Source organism: Geotrypetes seraphini, chromosome 11, assembly GCF_902459505.1.
Source record: "Geotrypetes seraphini chromosome 11, aGeoSer1.1, whole genome shotgun sequence".
Classification (NCBI taxonomy): Eukaryota; Metazoa; Chordata; class Amphibia; order Gymnophiona; family Dermophiidae; genus Geotrypetes; species Geotrypetes seraphini.
The window spans coordinates 114,242,906-114,260,862 of NC_047094.1; the positions used below are offsets into that span (position 1 = coordinate 114,242,906).

The 17,957-nt window shown below is 43.2% G+C and overlaps 1 protein-coding gene and 1 long non-coding RNA gene across 8 annotated transcripts in view; one reads left to right on the forward strand and one right to left on the reverse strand.

Annotated features, from left to right (window-relative positions):
- PKIG (cAMP-dependent protein kinase inhibitor gamma) overlaps positions 1-17,957 on the forward strand; it is a 97,817-nt gene that overhangs the window by 182 nt on the left and 79,678 nt on the right. Inside the window, exon 2 of one of the 7 annotated variants that reach the window (XM_033914677.1) lies at positions 481-538. The exons of 1 other annotated variant lie outside the window; for it this stretch is intronic. The gene's annotated coding sequence lies outside the window, so the exon portion shown is untranslated. Of the gene's footprint in view, positions 1-480; positions 539-15,230; positions 15,504-15,672; positions 15,867-15,902; positions 16,253-17,957 lie in introns of those variants that run through there. 5 more of the 7 variants (XM_033914668.1, XM_033914676.1, XM_033914669.1 and 2 more) reach the window with 5 other exon arrangements.
- LOC117345675 lies at positions 15-16,026 on the reverse strand. Its single transcript, XR_004536484.1, has 3 exons — positions 15,724-16,026; positions 5,660-6,635; positions 15-129 (listed from the first exon to the last, which is right to left on the reverse strand). It is a non-coding gene; the product is annotated as an uncharacterized LOC117345675 (long non-coding RNA).

The window sequence follows — 17,957 nt, forward strand, 5'->3', positions numbered from 1 at the left end:
TACCCTTTGTGCGGAAGGTTCTTAAGGTGGTTCTGACACTGTGAGGGAGTATCCTTAAGGGGAAGTGGCACCGTCCTAGTGACTCCTTCACACTCCCATATGCTCCTACTCTTCATTCCTTTGTTTCTCCTGGAAGAGAGGATCTAATATAAATTGTGTGTTGATATGCTGCAGGATTATGTTGCGCAAAACACAGGGGAAACAAATCCACAGAAAACAGAATAATAAAAACAAGTGGAAATGTTTTTATTATTCTGTTACCTTTTATTATTGGACATTTCCACTTGTTTTTATTATTATGCAGGATTATGTTGAGCATATGGTATCAAATGTAAAGGGATAGGATTAGCCAATCCTTGTTTTACATAAGGGAGATCATAGATACAGTGGGAGTAAAACCAGGACTGTCCCAGCCTCTTGCTTTGGATATGGAGCTATAAAGGCCACATAATCTAATGTTTAATTAATCTTTTCTTGCAGAACATCAACGCAGCCCAGTCCAGCTTTTTCCCAGAGAAGGAAAAGAAGGAGCTTCTCAGTAAACTCTTTCAAGCTTATGAAATGTTTCCCAGCTCAGAGTTTTAGCGCTAGTTTGACAGCTCATGCACATGACTGGAATCCTGACAAGGCTTTAAACACTGTTGGATAAACTGTTTTAGGTTCCACATGCATGTGTACTTAGTACACTTGAATTTTGCAACTACAGTGGTACCCTGGAATCCAAACTTAATCCGTTCCAGAACCCCATTCGAGTTCCAAAACAATTTTTCCCAACCGGCATAGACAGCAAGATCAGGCCCCCCACCGGCATAGACAGCAATCCTCCAGGCAGATACCCCCCCAGGCAGAGACAGCAAGATCGTGCCCCCCACCGGCATATACAGCAAGATCGGGGACCCCCCCCAGGCAGACACAGCAAGATCGGCAACTGCAAGCGTTGCTCAGCCCAAAGCTTCTCTCCCAGGCGGAAACAGGAAGCTGTGTCAGAGGGGAAGCTTTGGGCTGAGCAACACTTGCAGTTGCCATACGTTCAGATTCCAAAGCAGCGTTCAGATTCCGGGGCAAAAATTAATTAAAAAAAAAAAAAGTTCGGATTCCAAGTTCTGGGGCGTTCAGATTCAGAGGCATATACAGTGATATTGAGTGGCATGAAATAATGGCTCAGGACAGTGGCGTAGTAAAGGGGGGGCGGTCCGCCCTGGGCGCCATGTTGGGAGAAACGGCAAGCATCCTCCTCTCTGCCCCCCCACCGCCTCTCCCATTCCTCCCCTCCATACATGTACCCCCCTTCCCTTCCCCCATACCTCTAGTTGAACCTGTTCACAGCGGTGAACAACGTTCTCTTCGTGACCCCGTCAGCTCTCCTGCTGAGGTCACTTCTGGATGCCCCTCTTAGGAAGTGATGTCAGAGGGAGAGTCAATGGGGTTGTGAGGACTGCCGTGAGCAACAACTTCAATTAAAGGTACAAGGGAAGGGGGGGCATGCACAGCAGCCAGGATCAGGGAAGGAGTGGGGGGGCACCACCATCCCGGGTGTCTGTCACCCTCGCTATGCCACTAACTCAGGATGCCATTAATGACAGAAAATTCCAGGAGGCTGTTAGGGCTGGTGCCCAAATTGCTTTTACAAATCATTGCTCTTTTACGGCTCATTTTACAACGCTGCGGTAATGGTTCCAGCGCAGTAAATACAACGAAGCCCATTCAATTCCTATGGGCTTCATCACATTTGCCATGCCAGGAATTGCTACTGCGGCTTTGTAAAAAGAGCCCTTAGATCAGGGGTGTCAAAGTCCCTCCTCGAGGGCTGCAATCCAGTCGGGTTTTTGGGAATTCCCCAATGAATATGCACGAGATCTATCTGCAGGCACTGTTTTCATTGTATGCTAATAGATCTCATGCATATTCATTGGGGAAATCCTGAAAACCCAACTGGATTGCAGCCCTCGAGGAGGGATTTTGACATCCCTGCCTTAGATTGTTATTTAAAATTTTGTTCTTTGATCTGTCATTTGTAAATAAAGTGCGATCAAGTACAGCACTTAGACAGGTAAGATTGTGTTTCTAAATATGCAACAACTGTACAGTATAAATGTAGCCAACCCCCAGGCTGGATCACAAGAGCAGAGAGAGTATTCGTCCCATTTAAGAGGTCTTGCAGATACTGCAATGGACCATCTATGCAAGGAACAGATTTGCTGTATATACAGAGCTGCCAAGTTACCCAGTTCCAGGAAGTCTTTTTGGCCAGTCCTGGTTTTTGAAATACATCCTACAGCACTATGGTATTTGTAGTCCATGATTCCACCCATTGAAATCAGTGCTGCAGACCCAGAGGGCTAAAGTATAGCAAGATCACCCAAATGACTGTCACGATGTGACTGTGTCTATAAATACTCAATTAAGGTAGAAAAATCACAACCGGGGACTCACCCCTAAATGTGTCCTTCTTGGTCAATCAAAGCATTTAAAGATTTTGCTTGCTCTTGTGCTGCTATGCTCAAGTTTGTACAATACTACTCAAAACAGGTTTGTAATGATTTTTGACTGGGAGTGGAACCACATTAGGAGTCATCATTCAAGAAAAAGATCTAAGTGTCATTAAAGACAATACGTTCAAATTTGCTCAGTGTGCGGCGGCAGCAGCCAAAAAAGCAAATAGAATGTTAGGAATTATTAGGAAAGGAATAGAAAAGAGGACAAAACATTACTCTTGAGTATTGCATGCAATTCTGGTTGCTATAACTTAAAAAAGATATGGCAAAAATTAAAATTTTCACAGTAGGGCAACCAAAATGATAAAGGGGATGGAATTCCTCCCATGAGGAAAGGCTTAAGAGGTTAGGACTTATCCGCATGGAAAAGAGACAGTTGAGGGAGATTACATTAGAGACTTCTATTCTGCCATTATCCTGCGGTTCAAGGCGGATTACAAAAGAATTATGGTTGGTCTGTTACAGAAGGAGATCAGTGAAGGTAGTGAAGGTAAAGAATAGGGCAGGTAGTTTTGGGGAGTCATGAGGAAGAAAGAATAGGGCAGGTAGTTTCAGGGAGTCGGGAGGAAGAAAGGAGGAATTCGTGAAGTTAAGACTTATTTGGGGATTTCTTGAAGAGTGGGTTTTTTTGTTTTTATAAATTTGAATAATACAATATCCAATAATATAAAGGAAAAAGAAGGAGATCTCATAAGCAAAACATAATCAATCATACACTATGGGGGTAATAATAAAAAAAAAAAAAGTCTAAAAAGTGTACTAAGTGGCTACTTGGACGATCAGAAAGCCTGATCGTCCAAGTACCCATAACCAAAGCTGGTTTTTAGACATATCTAAAACCAACTTAGGCCTTTCCCCTGCCTCTAAACGCACAGAGAGAAAAGAGGTGTGTTTAGAGGAGGGGAAAGGGCGGGAGGTGGGCCGACCTATACCTAGCCGTACAACAGGTATAACCAATACAATTTAGTCGGCACTTAGACCTTTTTCACTTAGACGAAATAAAACCAGGTCTAAGTGCCGAAAAAGGGGCCGCTGAGCTGATGGCCGTTGGCGCCATCAGTTCAGTGGCCCGCAACCTAACCATCGCGGCAGGAGAGATGCCTCATCTCCCCTACCGCGATGCCATCACTCCTCTACCCGAACTGCCGCAACCCGCGGCAGTTCCGGTAGAGGAGTGATGGCATCGCGGTAGGGGAGATGAGGCATCTCTCCTGCCGCGATGGATCACTCCCCCCCCCCACAAACAACATCAGGGCAAGAGGGAGGCCAAGCCCTCTTGCCCCGTTGAAGCCGCGACCCCCCCCGACTTTGGTACCGCTGGGCCAATCCGGCCTGCATGCCGGATGGACGGGTTTGGCACCCATCTGTCCGGCCAACGACGAAAAGATACGGGGAAGGGGGTGGGGGTTGGGGGTCATCCAGGGGGGGTCGCGGGTCGGCTGGGGGGCCCGATCGGGGGTTCTGGGGGGGCGGACATTGGGGGGGAGGGGGGTTCATCGAGGGCAGGAGGGCCTGGGATCCCTCCTGCCCATAATGTAGTGGGGGGGTGGGATTAGGGGGGTCACCTGGGCCAGGAGTGCTTGAGCTCCCTCCTGGCCCGAACATGGCGGGGTGTAGGGGGGTTGCCTGGGCCAGGAGGGGTTGGGCTCCCTCCTGGGGGGGGGCGCAGCTTCAACGGGGCAAGTGGGCTTGGGCTCCCTCTTGCCCCGATCGAGTTGGGGGGGTCGCGGCTTCAAAGGGGCAAGAGGGTTTGGGCTCCCTCTTGCCCCGATGTTGTCGGGAAGGGGGGTCACGGTTTGCCATGGCAGGAGGGCTTGGCACCCTCCTGCCTGGATAGTTGTGGGGAGGGGGGGATTCTGTAACCGGTGTTGTTTTTGACAGACACCGGTTACAGAATCGAGCTTTTAGGCTCCTCCTTCTCCTAAAAGCCCTTCTGTTGGACGTTTTTGGCTTAGGCGTTTTTTTATTTCATTATGGCTTAAAAGTGTAGACGTGCTGTGGGGGTACTTTTAGACGTAGTGGAGATTGGGCGTTTAGGCAGGGGAAGGCCATAATCAAAACATGGACGTTTGTTTTGGTTATGGACACTTTCCCTGCTTCTGGGTTGAACATTTAGGGACTTAGGCCAAAAGGGGACTTAGACACTTTTTTTGATTATGCCCCTCCACTCCTTTTTAAGCCCACATAGATGGGGAGACATGATATATTTTCACAAATAAATTGTAAGAAAAGATAAAGGAAATAATTCTCGACTCACCCACGTGAGTCTTAAACCATTTCTTACTTTATAGGGATTCTTACTTTATAGGGATATATACTTTATAGGGATTATACTTTATAGGGATTCTTACTTTATAGGGATTCTTAATTTTTTTCCTGATATTCTCAGCTCTGAAACTGAAAAAAAAAATTTAACTCATTTCTGTTCTTGAGTAATTAAAAATTGTTGTAATTGAATGGGATCCCAAAAAACATATTCAATGTCTTGTAACTTGACAAGACATTTACATGAAAATTTTAGGTAAAAAGATGCCTCTAGGGCTAAAACTCTTAACTTTTAACCTCAGAAACTCTTTCCTCCTTAGTTGAGTAGCTCTAGAGACATCAGGAAAAATTCTAACCAAGTCCCCACAAAATTTTGTTAGTCTATTTTTGAAATAAAGTTTCATTATTAACATCTTATCTATCTCACTCATGCATGTTATCACCAGAGGAGACCGACTCTGAATCACATGATTTTTATTTCTTTTCTGAATAACTTGTAGTCTGAAGTTGTTATCAGTAGCTTGGAGATCTGGCTATCTAGTCTCGCTGCTTGAGTGGCCAGGAGGCCGTCGTAGAGGGTTTTTTTCCATTTCATTTCTTTGATTGGCGGGTGTGTGAATGGGTTGTGAGTTTTTCTATGTCTGGTTGAGGTATTATGGATGAATCAGTTGTTCAGGTAAGCTGAGCTGTCTCCATTTATATTTATTAGGAGATATACTAAATGGCTGCAAAATCCTGAGTGGCGTAGAATAAGTGGACATGAATCTATTGTCTACTCTTTCAAAAAGTACAAAAATGAAAGGAAGTTACATGGTAATAGAGGGTGGGCCACAGAAAAGTAGCCTCTGGCGATAGTGTGACAAGATGTACAAGCAAGTGGACTGTTTTTATTCACTTACCCACAAGTTACAACAGATGGTGAAAGTGGTCCCCGTTCACATCTATGCACCTTTGGGCATGTCGGATCATGTTGGCCGATACAGCTTGCGCCTCTTCAACAGTGAGTCTGTGGATAGTGTTCGTGATGTTTTCCTTGAGTTCATCCAGGGTATGTGGATTGTTGGCATACCCTTTTGGCTTTAAAATTTCCCCACAGATAAAAATCGCATTTGGACAAGTCCGGGGAACGTGGTGGCCATAACCCCTTGCTCACAGTTCGCTCCTCTGTAAGCAGTTCATGAACCTGTGCCAGTGAGTCTTGTGAGGTGTGGCATGTTGCCCCATTTTTTTTTTTATGGTGTTAGTTGGTCGTAAAATTGTTCAAAGATGTCCAGGTAAACCGCGGTATTCACAGTTGATTCGAAGAAAATTCGGCCCACTATTTGTGTTTCTGACACCTTGCACAAAATGCCAATTTTCTGGTCATGAAGTGATGTTTCGTGAGTTAAGTGGCAATTTTCAGCAGACCAGTACCTCATATTCATTTTTTCAATCAAGTTCCTTATACTGTATTCAACTTGATGTATTTTATCTGTTCTATGTATTACTTCTTTCCCTGCAAAATTACTTCCAACTACAATACTGTGATCAGATCACTTATACGCCATGCCTCAGAGACCGAGTATACCAGCAAATCATGCTAGAAACATTTTTCGGTCAAAGTCTCAATCATTGGCAAATGGCATGTACTGAAAGTACTATATTATTTTAATGGTTTTTTACTTTTTTGTATATCGTTTTAATAACTTATTTAAATATTTATAAAGAGCGGTTTGTCAACACCTATTGATATCAAACATCTTCAAATTTTTTAATAAGATAGTGCAAAAACATCAAACGAGCACTTATCTTTATAGAAGGTCAGCACTGTTTCAAACCCAACGGGACCTCCGTTTCACCTGGTATGGCTTCATCAGGGGAAAACGTGTACAGTGCCTAAAAGACATAACAAATTATTTTAATGCAATTTAATTGATGTTTGAAATCACAAATGCAGCTTAAAAATTTAATACAGTATTTAAAGAGGCAAACTTACAGATCGCTGAAAGACCTAAATCTTAGGCAGGTAAATCTCAAAAAATGGCGTCGCACCTTAGAGACGCTGAGCCATTTAAATACCCAATACGGGACTGCAGGTAAAACGTCATTTACGTAAAAACGTGAACAACGTACTGACGTGTAGGGGCGATTAAGGACATACAAAAAAAAAATGGGTTGCAGAGATTGTAAGGTGAAAATCCAGTAGGTCTCACGTCGTCTCAAAGCCAAAGTTCTGTCTCACCCCCCCCTGTTGTTTTTCTTGATGACATCAATGATAACACCTCTTAGGTTGTCAAACGAGTGGGAGGCATCTTTACAATGTTGCACTAATGGTTCTTTTGTTTGCATTCTTTTAATATTAGATTTATGTTCGGCAAGTCGAGTTCTAAATGGTCTTGTTGTCATGCCTACATAAATCTTGGCGCATGGGCACATCAGTACATAAACGACATGGTCTGATTGACAAGTGCTGAAATGTTTAAATTTGTAGATGCATTGATTGGTAGGATTAACAAACTCCTTGGTTTGTAACGAAAAATCACAGTAGGTGCAAGTGGCCACATCTAAAATGTCCAATACATGTTGGTATACTGCCACTTACTTGAGCCGCATTGGTGTTGAAGAATTCCTTGAGATTTTTCCCTCTGGAGAGGGCAAAACATAGTCTGTTGTTCTTAAAATCTGGAAGCGATTGAATGATGCCCCAATGTTTTTTGATGATTTTTTTGACTTGTGAACTAGAAGTGGAATGTTTCAGAACACAAGTAATGCAGGGATCATCAATAGAAGAGCCATGATATTTTTCTTCACTTAATAGAAGTTATCTATTATTATATTTGGCTCTTCTATAAGCATTTTTTATAATGTGGGCAGGATAACCTCTCGCTTTTAATTTACTGCTCAGATGCTTTGCTTGGATTTTAAATTCCGACTGGAGAGTGCAATTCCATCATAGTCTAAGCATCTGAGAAAAAGGTAGACTGTTTTTTAAATGTCTAGGATGACAACTAGTGTATTCGAGAAAAGTATTCTTCGCCAAAGGTTTCTCATAGGTTCGTGTGGTGAAGCCTTGAAATTCGTTGGTAACTTCAATATCTAAATAATGGATACGTGTTGCAGATTGCGAAAAGGTGAACTGTATATTCATATTACAGGTGTTGAGCCATCCGACAAACAAATTAAGTTGTTGTTCAGACCCTTTCCATAAAAGGAATACATCGTCGATGTATCTCCACCATATATGAATAAGGTGATCAAAAGGAGATTGTTCAATCCACATTTTTTCAAATGCTATCATAAAAAGATTAGCAACCGAGGGAGCAAAAGTTGCACCCATGGCCACCCCTTGTATCTGTTTAAAAAGGTTGCCATCAAAATTGAAAAAATTTTCTCGCATGGCTAAAGAGGCCAAAGCAACTATGAATTCTGTGGGAACAGATTGAGGCTTAGATTGGGCTTCTAGTATGTTTCTGATGATGTCAATAGCATCCTGTTGTGAGATTGACGTGTACAATGAGGATACATCCAACGTTACCATTAGAAATGGGCCCTGACTAAGGTCCACCGAGTCAAGTTTATTAAGAAAATCCTTGGAGTCTCGAATGTATGAACTACATTTTGGAACCTCATGTTTAATGAATTCATCCACATATCTCGATAAGGGTTCAAGAACTGAACCACGAGTTGACGTGATCGGTCTGAAAGGAGGATTAACTGCATCCTTATGTAATTTCGGAAGAAAGTAAATGGTAGACGTGACAGGATGTTTAGTGTTCAAAAATCGAAAATCACGATTTGTTAGAAAACCTTCCTTTAGTCCTTCATCTGTGATTTTTCGGATTCTATTTTGTAACCTCTTGGTTGGATCAAGTTTGATCGGCAAATATGCCAAAGGATCCTGGAGATGTTCTAATGCTTTCATTTTATATGTTGCCGTATCCTGAATTACGATCGCGCCTCCTTTATCCGCTGGTTTGATTGTAATATTAGGGTTATGTTGTAAATTCCCTAAGGCTTTATGTTCTAGTGCAGTAAGGTTAGATCTAAATTTATTCTGTGTAGAACATTTGAATAGTTTCTGGCAATCTTGTTGCACTAATTGCTTGAACACATTAAGTGTTGCATCTAAAGGACCCGAAGGTTTCCATATAGATTTGGGTGCGATAATGGTTTTGTCTGCATAATTTGGTTTAGATGCAAAGAATAGTTTGATTTCTAGAAGACGAGTAAATCTCTCAAAATCTATATTGAATTGAAATTCATTGTTCGGTACGGTAGGTACGAACGATAGTCCATGATTGAGCAATTCTGTATTGGAAGTAATTTTGCATGGTCTATTTTGGATTTATACTTCCCTAGTATTTGATTTTTGGATATTACTTCTTTCCCTGCCATGCCGGTATTTTCTGCATTATATTGTAAATGCTTTCTGTCTTTATCTGTTTTTAAGTCCATTATTCTAATTTGTGTTTTATCTGTATCCCTTGTATTAGCTCACCTTGTTGTGAACCGTCTAGAACTTTTTTGGTATAGCAGTATATAAGAATAAAATTATTATTATTATTTATATTCTGGGAATTTACGTGACCTGATAAATGAAACCAAGCTTCATCCGTCATGAAGTACAGTGATGGGTCCAAATGTCCATCAGCAATCATAGTCAGCAACCATGTACAGCAATTTACATGTTTAGCTTTGTCGGGCTCTTTCAGTTCCTGCATACATTTTATTCGGCACGGTTTGAGGTTCAGAGATTTCAGCACTTGCCGACACATCGTTCGTGATACACTAACTTGCTGAGAGAGTCTTAGAGTTTATTTTCGGGAGGCTAATTGCAATTAGGGTTGCCAGATTTTCCTTCCAGAAAATCCGGACCCCTAGCCCTGCCCCCAGCTCTGCCTGCCCACCCTCTGCCCTAATCCCGCCCTAGCCCTGCCCCCTGCTCTTGTCGGGCAGGAATTAAGTCTGTGCATGCGTGGACTTCCTCCCTGCCCGACACAGCTTTTCAAAATCTGGACAAAGTGACGGGTTTTGAAAAGATGTCTAGGGAAATCCAGACGTCTGGTAACCCTAATTGCAATCCGCTGCTGAGAGCAAGGGACTACAGCCTCCTCCCAAGAGCGTGGCACCGATATTAAAGGTGGGCTACTTTTCCGTGGCCCACCCTGTACTTTTAAAAAGGAATAGATTTTTTTTTTCCACCTCAGTGAATAATTAAGCTCTGGAACTCATTGCCAGAAGATATAACAGCAGCTTGCATGTCTAGATTTAAAAATAAAATTTGGACAAGTTCCTGGAGGAAAACTCCATAATCTGCTATTAAAGCAGACATATGGGAAAGTCACTGTTTATCTGTGGAAATGGTAGCATGAAATCTTGCTACTCTTTAGGATTTTGCCAGGTACTTGTGACCTGGATTGGCCATTTTCGGATGCAGGATACTAGCTAGATGGCAGTATGGCAGTTCTTATGAGGGGGGCGCTGAAAAGTTCTCAGCCCAACCAGCCAACTTCCTACTGAGTGTTATTTTGGCACTGTAGTTGAAAAGAATGTTTTCTTATTTTGTTAAGTGCCAATTTGCAGAAACAAAATTATATATATATATATATATATAATATATAACCTATATAATAAAACCCTAGACGCGCATGCGCACTTTTACCTGCATGTTCCGTGATCTCTGATCCATGATCAGTAGGTCCGTGGCAGCAAGAACGAGCATGCGCGAGTCCCCAGCCTTACTGCTTCCCAGCACCTACCTACCCTCGCCGGCAGGACTGGCCGCCTGCGCTGGACTCCCTGCTCTCCACAAGATCGCGGTGTCGGCTCCTCTCATGAGCCGTACTAGCGTCGGAGAAGGCTTCCGACGCTGGCGGGGATCGAGAGGAGCCTTCGCAACCAGGCCAGACCACGGGGCAAGCAGGGAAGCGCCGACAAAAAAAGACCCCAGCCGTGAGTGCTCAATGGGACCAGGCAGGCAGCCATGTGAGGGAGGGCAACAGAATGAAAAAAAGGTAACGTGCAGGGAGAAGCTGGGCCTGCCTGCGGGGAACACAATAAGGAAAGAGGGGGCCCTTGGAGCAGGCTAGACTGCAGGAAGGGAACGGGGAGGGGCCAAAAGGAGCAGGCCACATCGTGGTAAGAGTAGGGAAGGGGGGTGGGGGAAAATGCTACTACTGATGCACAGTGACCTGGAGGGGAAGGGAAATACCACTGCTGCACAGGGAAGTGGAGGGGGAGGGAAATGCTGTTGCAGCTGCACAGGGAAATGCAGGGAAAGAATGACAGGCAGACAGCAGGAGGGAGGGAGACAGAAAGAAAGGAAGAAAGACACAGGGGCAGGGAGAGAGACAGAAAGACAGAGAAAAGGGGCCAGGGAGAGAGAGAGACAGTGGGAGGGAGAGAGACAGAAAGACAGACATATATTCTAGCTCCCGTTAATGTAACGGCTTAATGACTAATTTATATATGTTTCAGATCATTGACTGAACCATATCCACACCAGTCTCTTTCTTGATTGGGCTGAGAACTTTTCAGCATCCCCTTTTATGGCTCTAAGAACTAAAACGAGACCCCCAACTCATTTAAGGTTCGCTGTTTCTTAGGACCCCCAAGGGTTGGATTTAAACTGGTAATCTTTAATTTACTATATATTCTACTAACTCACTTTGTTGTTCAAAACAATATCATATCAATCAATCAAATAACTGAAGTAATTTAGTGAACACTCAGACCCACAGCTGAGGTCTCAGTGAAAAATTCACGGAGCAGCTGTTAAAGAGACCATCATCGTTGTTCACAGTCTCACCCTCCATACAACAGCTAAATAACTGCACAAAGATGGTAAAACAAAACCAACTTAGCTTTGAATGGAGTGGGTAATCGATATAGCTGCTCCGGTTTCCTTTTTAATCAAGTGACTGCATACATTACAATTGCCGACCCCCCTACCCAGGTTTCGCCAACTGGCTTCTTCAGGAGGGGTACTATAAATGTAAAACAACCACATTAACACTAAAACACTTCAGTTATCACTACTATAATTTTACACAATAATCACAATTAACTGCCACACCATTCACACTCAAACCTACCGGCATAACGCACTCCACACAACTCACAGACACTAGAGCTTTTGATGACGAATTTCCATCAGCAGGCCCACCTTACATGCTCCTCCCTTTCAATTACGTCATACTGACATCACTACAATCTGACCAATTAAACCCGCTCCTTCTATAAATGGAACCATTCGATTTCGTTATTTAACCCTTTTGGGGTCAAAGTGTGCCACTGGAAGATGAATTTTTGTTCCAAATATAGTAGACACTGAGTCACATCCCCTGTTTTTTTATGTGTCCTAGCTATAACTGTATATTTAACATCTTCTATTGAATGCTGCTGTTCAAGCCAGTGGTTCACAAGAGGAGCCGACACTCGATTACATCTAATATTACTTAGATGTTCGGCGATTCGAGTTTTGATGGCCCGCCGAGTATGCCCGATATAATAAAGCCCGCAGGGGCATATTATACAATACACCACTGCAGTGGACAGACAATTAGTATTAGTTCTTAAATAGAATTTCTTACCTCCTGATTGAGGAATGAGTACTTGGTCAGTATTGAGGACATGAGAGCAATATACACAATGGGCACAGCTTACATGAGGACCCCCATAATTCTGTTGACCGGGGGCCTGCTGTTTAAGAATTTGGCCCAGATTACGGCCTCGAGTGTAAGCGAACAATGGAAGTTGGTTCATGCTTTCATGTACCTGCAATACTGACCAGTGCTTTAAAATGATTTGTCTAAGTTGTTGACTCCTACAAGAATAAGGTAATACACATACTAGGGCTCCACTTTTCTCTTTCTCCTTTGTGTGAAATAACCATTCCCGCTGACAGCTGCGGGCTCTTTTCCATGCTGTTTTGACTACCCTAGATGGGTAGCCGCGTTCTATAAACTTTGCATATAATAGTGTGGCCTGCTGATGGAAATCCCAATCGTCAGAGCATATCCTTCTCAATCTCAGAAATTGCCCCACCGGTATACTATCCCGGAGAGGCTTAGGATGGTAGCTGTGGTAATGGAGGAGTGTGTTACGGTCGGAGGGCTTCCGATACAATGTGGTGTCAAAATGCACCTGAGAATCAAACTGGGATTTAACTACCTGAATGTCCAAAAAAGATACCTTATTGGAGCTCACTTCATGAGTGAGAGAGATGTTCAAATCCACCTCATTTAATTCTTTAAGGAATTCCTCCAACTCGTGACGTTCCCCATTCCACGTAAAAAAGATGTCGTCTATGTATCTTCTCCAGAAACCTACTCTGTTAAACCACCTAGATGTATACACATATTTTTCTTCGTATTCAGACATGTAGAGGCAGGCGACTGAAGGGGCCACTGTGGCCCCCATCGCCACCCCTTTAGTCTGAATGAAGAACCTATCTATAAACTGAAAATAATTTTGACAAATCACGAATTCTGCCAATGTGCCCACTAGTTCCTTCTTCTGTATTGACATGTTCACACTGCCTATAGATTTCTTTATAATTGCCAGGGCCGCCGATTGTGGCACATTGGTGTACAGTGCTGCGACGTCTGCAGTGACCAAAAATTTACAGGCATGATTATCACTTCCCTGCAAGATTTGCAGGAAGTGAGAAGAATCACGTATATAAGACTGTTTCTTACTCACTTAGTAAGAAACAGTCTTATATACGTGAGTAAGAAACAGTCTTATATACGTGATTCTTCTCACTTCCTGCAAATCTTGCAGGGAAGTGATAATCATGCCTGTAAATTTTTGGTCACTGCAGACGTTGCAGCACTGTACACCAATGTGCCACAATCGGCGGCCCTGGCAATTATAAAGAAATCTATAGGCAGTGTGAACATGTCAATACAGAAGAAGGAACTAGTGGGCACATTGGCAGAATTTGTGATTTGTCAAAATTATTTTCAGTTTATAGATAGGTTCTTCATTCAGACTAAAGGGGTGGCGATGGGGGCCACAGTGGCCCCTTCAGTCGCCTGCCTCTACATGTCTGAATACGAAGAAAAATATGTGTATACATCTAGGTGGTTTAACAGAGTAGGTTTCTGGAGAAGATACATAGACGACATCTTTTTTACGTGGAATGGGGAACGTCACGAGTTGGAAGAATTCCTTAAAGAATTAAATGAGGTGGATTTGAACATCTCTCTCACTCATGAAGTGAGCTCCAATAAGGTATCTTTTTTGGACATTCAGGTAGTTAAATCCCAGTTTGATTCTCAGGTGCATTTTGACACCACATTGTATCGGAAGCCCTCCGACCGTAACACACTCCTCCATTACCACAGCTACCATCCTAAGCCTCTCCGGGATAGTATACCGGTGGGGCAATTTCTGAGATTGAGAAGGATATGCTCTGACGATTGGGATTTCCATCAGCAGGCCACACTATTATATGCAAAGTTTATAGAACGCGGCTACCCATCTAGGGTAGTCAAAACAGCATGGAAAAGAGCCCGCAGCTGTCAGCGGGAATGGTTATTTCACACAAAGGAGAAAGAGAAAAGTGGAGCCCTAGTATGTGTATTACCTTATTCTTGTAGGAGTCAACAACTTAGACAAATCATTTTAAAGCACTGGTCAGTATTGCAGGTACATGAAAGCATGAACCAACTTCCATTGTTCGCTTACACTCGAGGCCGTAATCTGGGCCAAATTCTTAAACAGCAGGCCCCCGGTCAACAGAATTATGGGGGTCCTCATGTAAGCTGTGCCCATTGTGTATATTGCTCTCATGTCCTCAATACTGACCAAGTACTCATTCCTCAATCAGGAGGTAAGAAATTCTATTTAAGAACTAATACTAATTGTCTGTCCACTGCAGTGGTGTATTGTATAATATGCCCCTGCGGGCTTTATTATATCGGGCATACTCGGCGGGCCATCAAAACTCGAATCGCCGAACATCTAAGTAATATTAGATGTAATCGAGTGTCGGCTCCTCTTGTGAACCACTGGCTTGAACAGCAGCATTCAATAGAAGATGTTAAATATACAGTTATAGCTAGGACACATAAAAAAACAGGGGATGTGACTCAGTGTCTACTATATTTGGAACAAAAATTCATCTTCCAGTGGCACACTTTGACCCCAAAAGGGTTAAATAACGAAATCGAATGGTTCCATTTATAGAAGGAGCGGGTTTAATTGGTCAGATTGTAGTGATGTCAGTATGACGTAATTGAAAGGGAGGAGCATGTAAGGTGGGCCTGCTGATGGAAATTCGTCGTCAAAAGCTCTAGTGTCTGTGAGTTGTGTGGAGTGCGTTATGCCGGTAGGTTTGAGTGTGAATGGTGTGGCAGTTAATTGTGATTATTGTGTAAAATTATAGTAGTGATAACTGAAGTGTTTTAGTGTTAATGTGGTTGTTTTACATTTATAGTACCCCTCCTGAAGAAGCCAGTTGGCGAAACCTGGGTAGGGGGGGTCGGCAATTGTAATGTATGCAGTCACTTGATTAAAAAGGAAACCGGAGCAGCTATATCGATTACCCACTCCATTCAAAGCTAAGTTGGTTTTGTTTTACCATCTTTGTGCAGTTATTTAGCTGTTGTATGGAGGGTGAGACTGTGAACAACAATGATGGTCTCTTTAACAGCTGCTCCGTGAATTTTTCACTGAGACCTCAGCTGTGGGTCTGAGTGTTCACTAAATTACTTCAGTTATTTGATTGATTGATATGATATTGTTTTGAACAACAAAGTGAGTTAGTAGAATATATTTAAGTATATCACTTTGGATAAGTAAATTCCCTTGAGGTATAAGATATAATCTTTAATTTACACCAAAGGTTCACTGACGATTGACCAAGTCCTTCCTATCCACTAAACGCGATTCCACCTTGCAAACAATAGTAGGGTGCGAGACAAACGGCGGCTCGGGCGCAAGAAGTTTGGCCCCAGCGGCTGTCCGTAATATTTACCCGCGGTTGCTGCGGTAACCGTCCCCTCTTCTTTGCGGGCGACCCGACCACAGAGGCAGAGTCTCGTCCGCTGCGGTTGTTAGCGCGAGCGCTCCTGGACCCGGCGGTATTCCGGGAGGCCGTGGGATACCGCGTAAAGGCAGGTAGGTGTCGGGGGGGGGGGGGGCGACGGCGACCAACGGAACCGGGTCGAGGCGGCGAGTTTTTCTGCTTCTGGGCAAAAAAGGCTCGCGCCGGGCGAGCTGACGAATTGTTCGCTTCCCTAAATGCGGGTTTGCCTTTCTCCCCGCGCGCGCATTCCCGCTTCCCCCCTCCCCCTCTTAAAGGGAGGGAGGGAGGGGCAGGTCCGGCGGGCGCGTGCCTTTTTTGGAACGCAGCTCTGTGACCCTTCCCTGCCCAGCCGACTTTCCTCACCGGGTAGGTCGGCTCGTTTCTACGTTGCGTCTTCCCGAGAACCTCCAAACGAAGACTCTCTTCTCCTATCCCTGCAAGCCGTGAATTTCCAGACTCCGTCGTTTGCATCCAGCAGGTACAGCATGTGCACAGATGCGTGAACTGTTATCTCTATATTTCTGCAGGGCTTCTGCCCCCCCCCCCCTCCTCCCTGTCTTATGAGGCTGACCTGGCATTTCAGAGTTTTGTGCATTTTGTATGATGCCTTAACCAGTGGCACTATTGTCTACGAAATATTATTATAAAAAAAGGATAACATCCATACACCACCTTTATGTATGCTAAAATTTAAACCAAATATCTTATTCCTACTAATAATTTATAAGCTGTCTTTTCTCCGATCCTCAGCGAGGCCACCAACTCAGCATTCCCTCGTATGCCTCAAATCCTGCACCAAAATAGCTGTGATTTTTCAACTATTCAATCCACAACCCTTATAAGATCCCTCAGCAGCACCACTTAGGGCTGGATGTATCTCATTGCCCCTAAGCTTTATGTGTCTAATCATCATTGGATCTGATTTTAAACTTCTTAATCTTATTTATAAACTTGACTTTTGCTTTTACTTATGTATATTTGTACATTTGTATAATTTTTTAAGCAAATACTTAGCTTAAATCAGGTGGTCTCTGGCTAGGGACTCTGATGCCGACATGTTTCACTTAAACAATTTTCTCAAGGCTTGACCCCTAACTAAACCGCCAGTAACTGCGACCACTAAATCCTTATGCCTCACTGGATCAATTTTAGTTTTAACTTTTTAACTTTTATCCTCACTGAAGATCAGAGAAAAGACAGCTTATAAATTATTAGTAGGAATAAGGTGCTTAATGTATGCGGTTTCAATTTTAGCATACATAAAGGTGTTGTCTGGAGGTATAAAAGAATAAAATGATTAATATTTATGTATGATGCCTGACATCTGCGTGCCTCAACGAAATGATAATATTATAGTTATTTTTCTTATGCTTTTCTTATGTACTTTCATTTTTAATTAATACTTCCTTCTCCTATGTTTTCTGCTATGTACTCTAGTCTTAATTATATGTGAACCGAGTCGAGCTCCACTGGGAGATGACCCAGTATATAAACCAAAGATTAGATTAGATTAGATAACAAGCTTTTCTAAGAAGCTGCTGTGCCCATTTATTACTTAGCTCAAGGTGAGCCGTGGTCAGAGTACAGTAGACATGTCTCTGTACCCAGAAGGCTCGGGATCTAAAGCAGGGGTGGGCATCCGGCGACCCTTGAGACCACTGGAAGTTTATACAGAAAACGGGAAGCACAGAGGTTAACCAGAGATTTGTTGTCAGTGGAAGCTTTGAAGGATATAACAACGGGACAAGATTTGTTTGACGGTGTTAGTAACTGTTTTCAAAAAAACACTCTTGTATGGTGACAGACCGTTTTATGCTGATGATTTATGTTAATTCAGTCATTATATAGACTTTTATTGGTAATGAATTACTGTATATGGTGCAGTTTGTTAGTTTTCTATGTGCAGCTTGTTAAAGGGCTGCATGAACATTGATACTCATCCAGGCTCTAAGCTATGTTATTATAAATCCTTACAATTAGCATGTGCTAATGTTGTTAAAGTTAGGGGGAGGGGTCGTGTCAGGAGGGAGAGTAGGTATTCCTGCATTATCCAACTAGTTGTTAACCTTGCCTTAGCCAGTTAGCATGCAGTAATCCTAACGCTAGAGCACTTACTGCGTTATGCTGGTTCCAATCTCAAAATGGTTACTGGGGATCTACTGTAGCAGTCTTGACAGCCATTT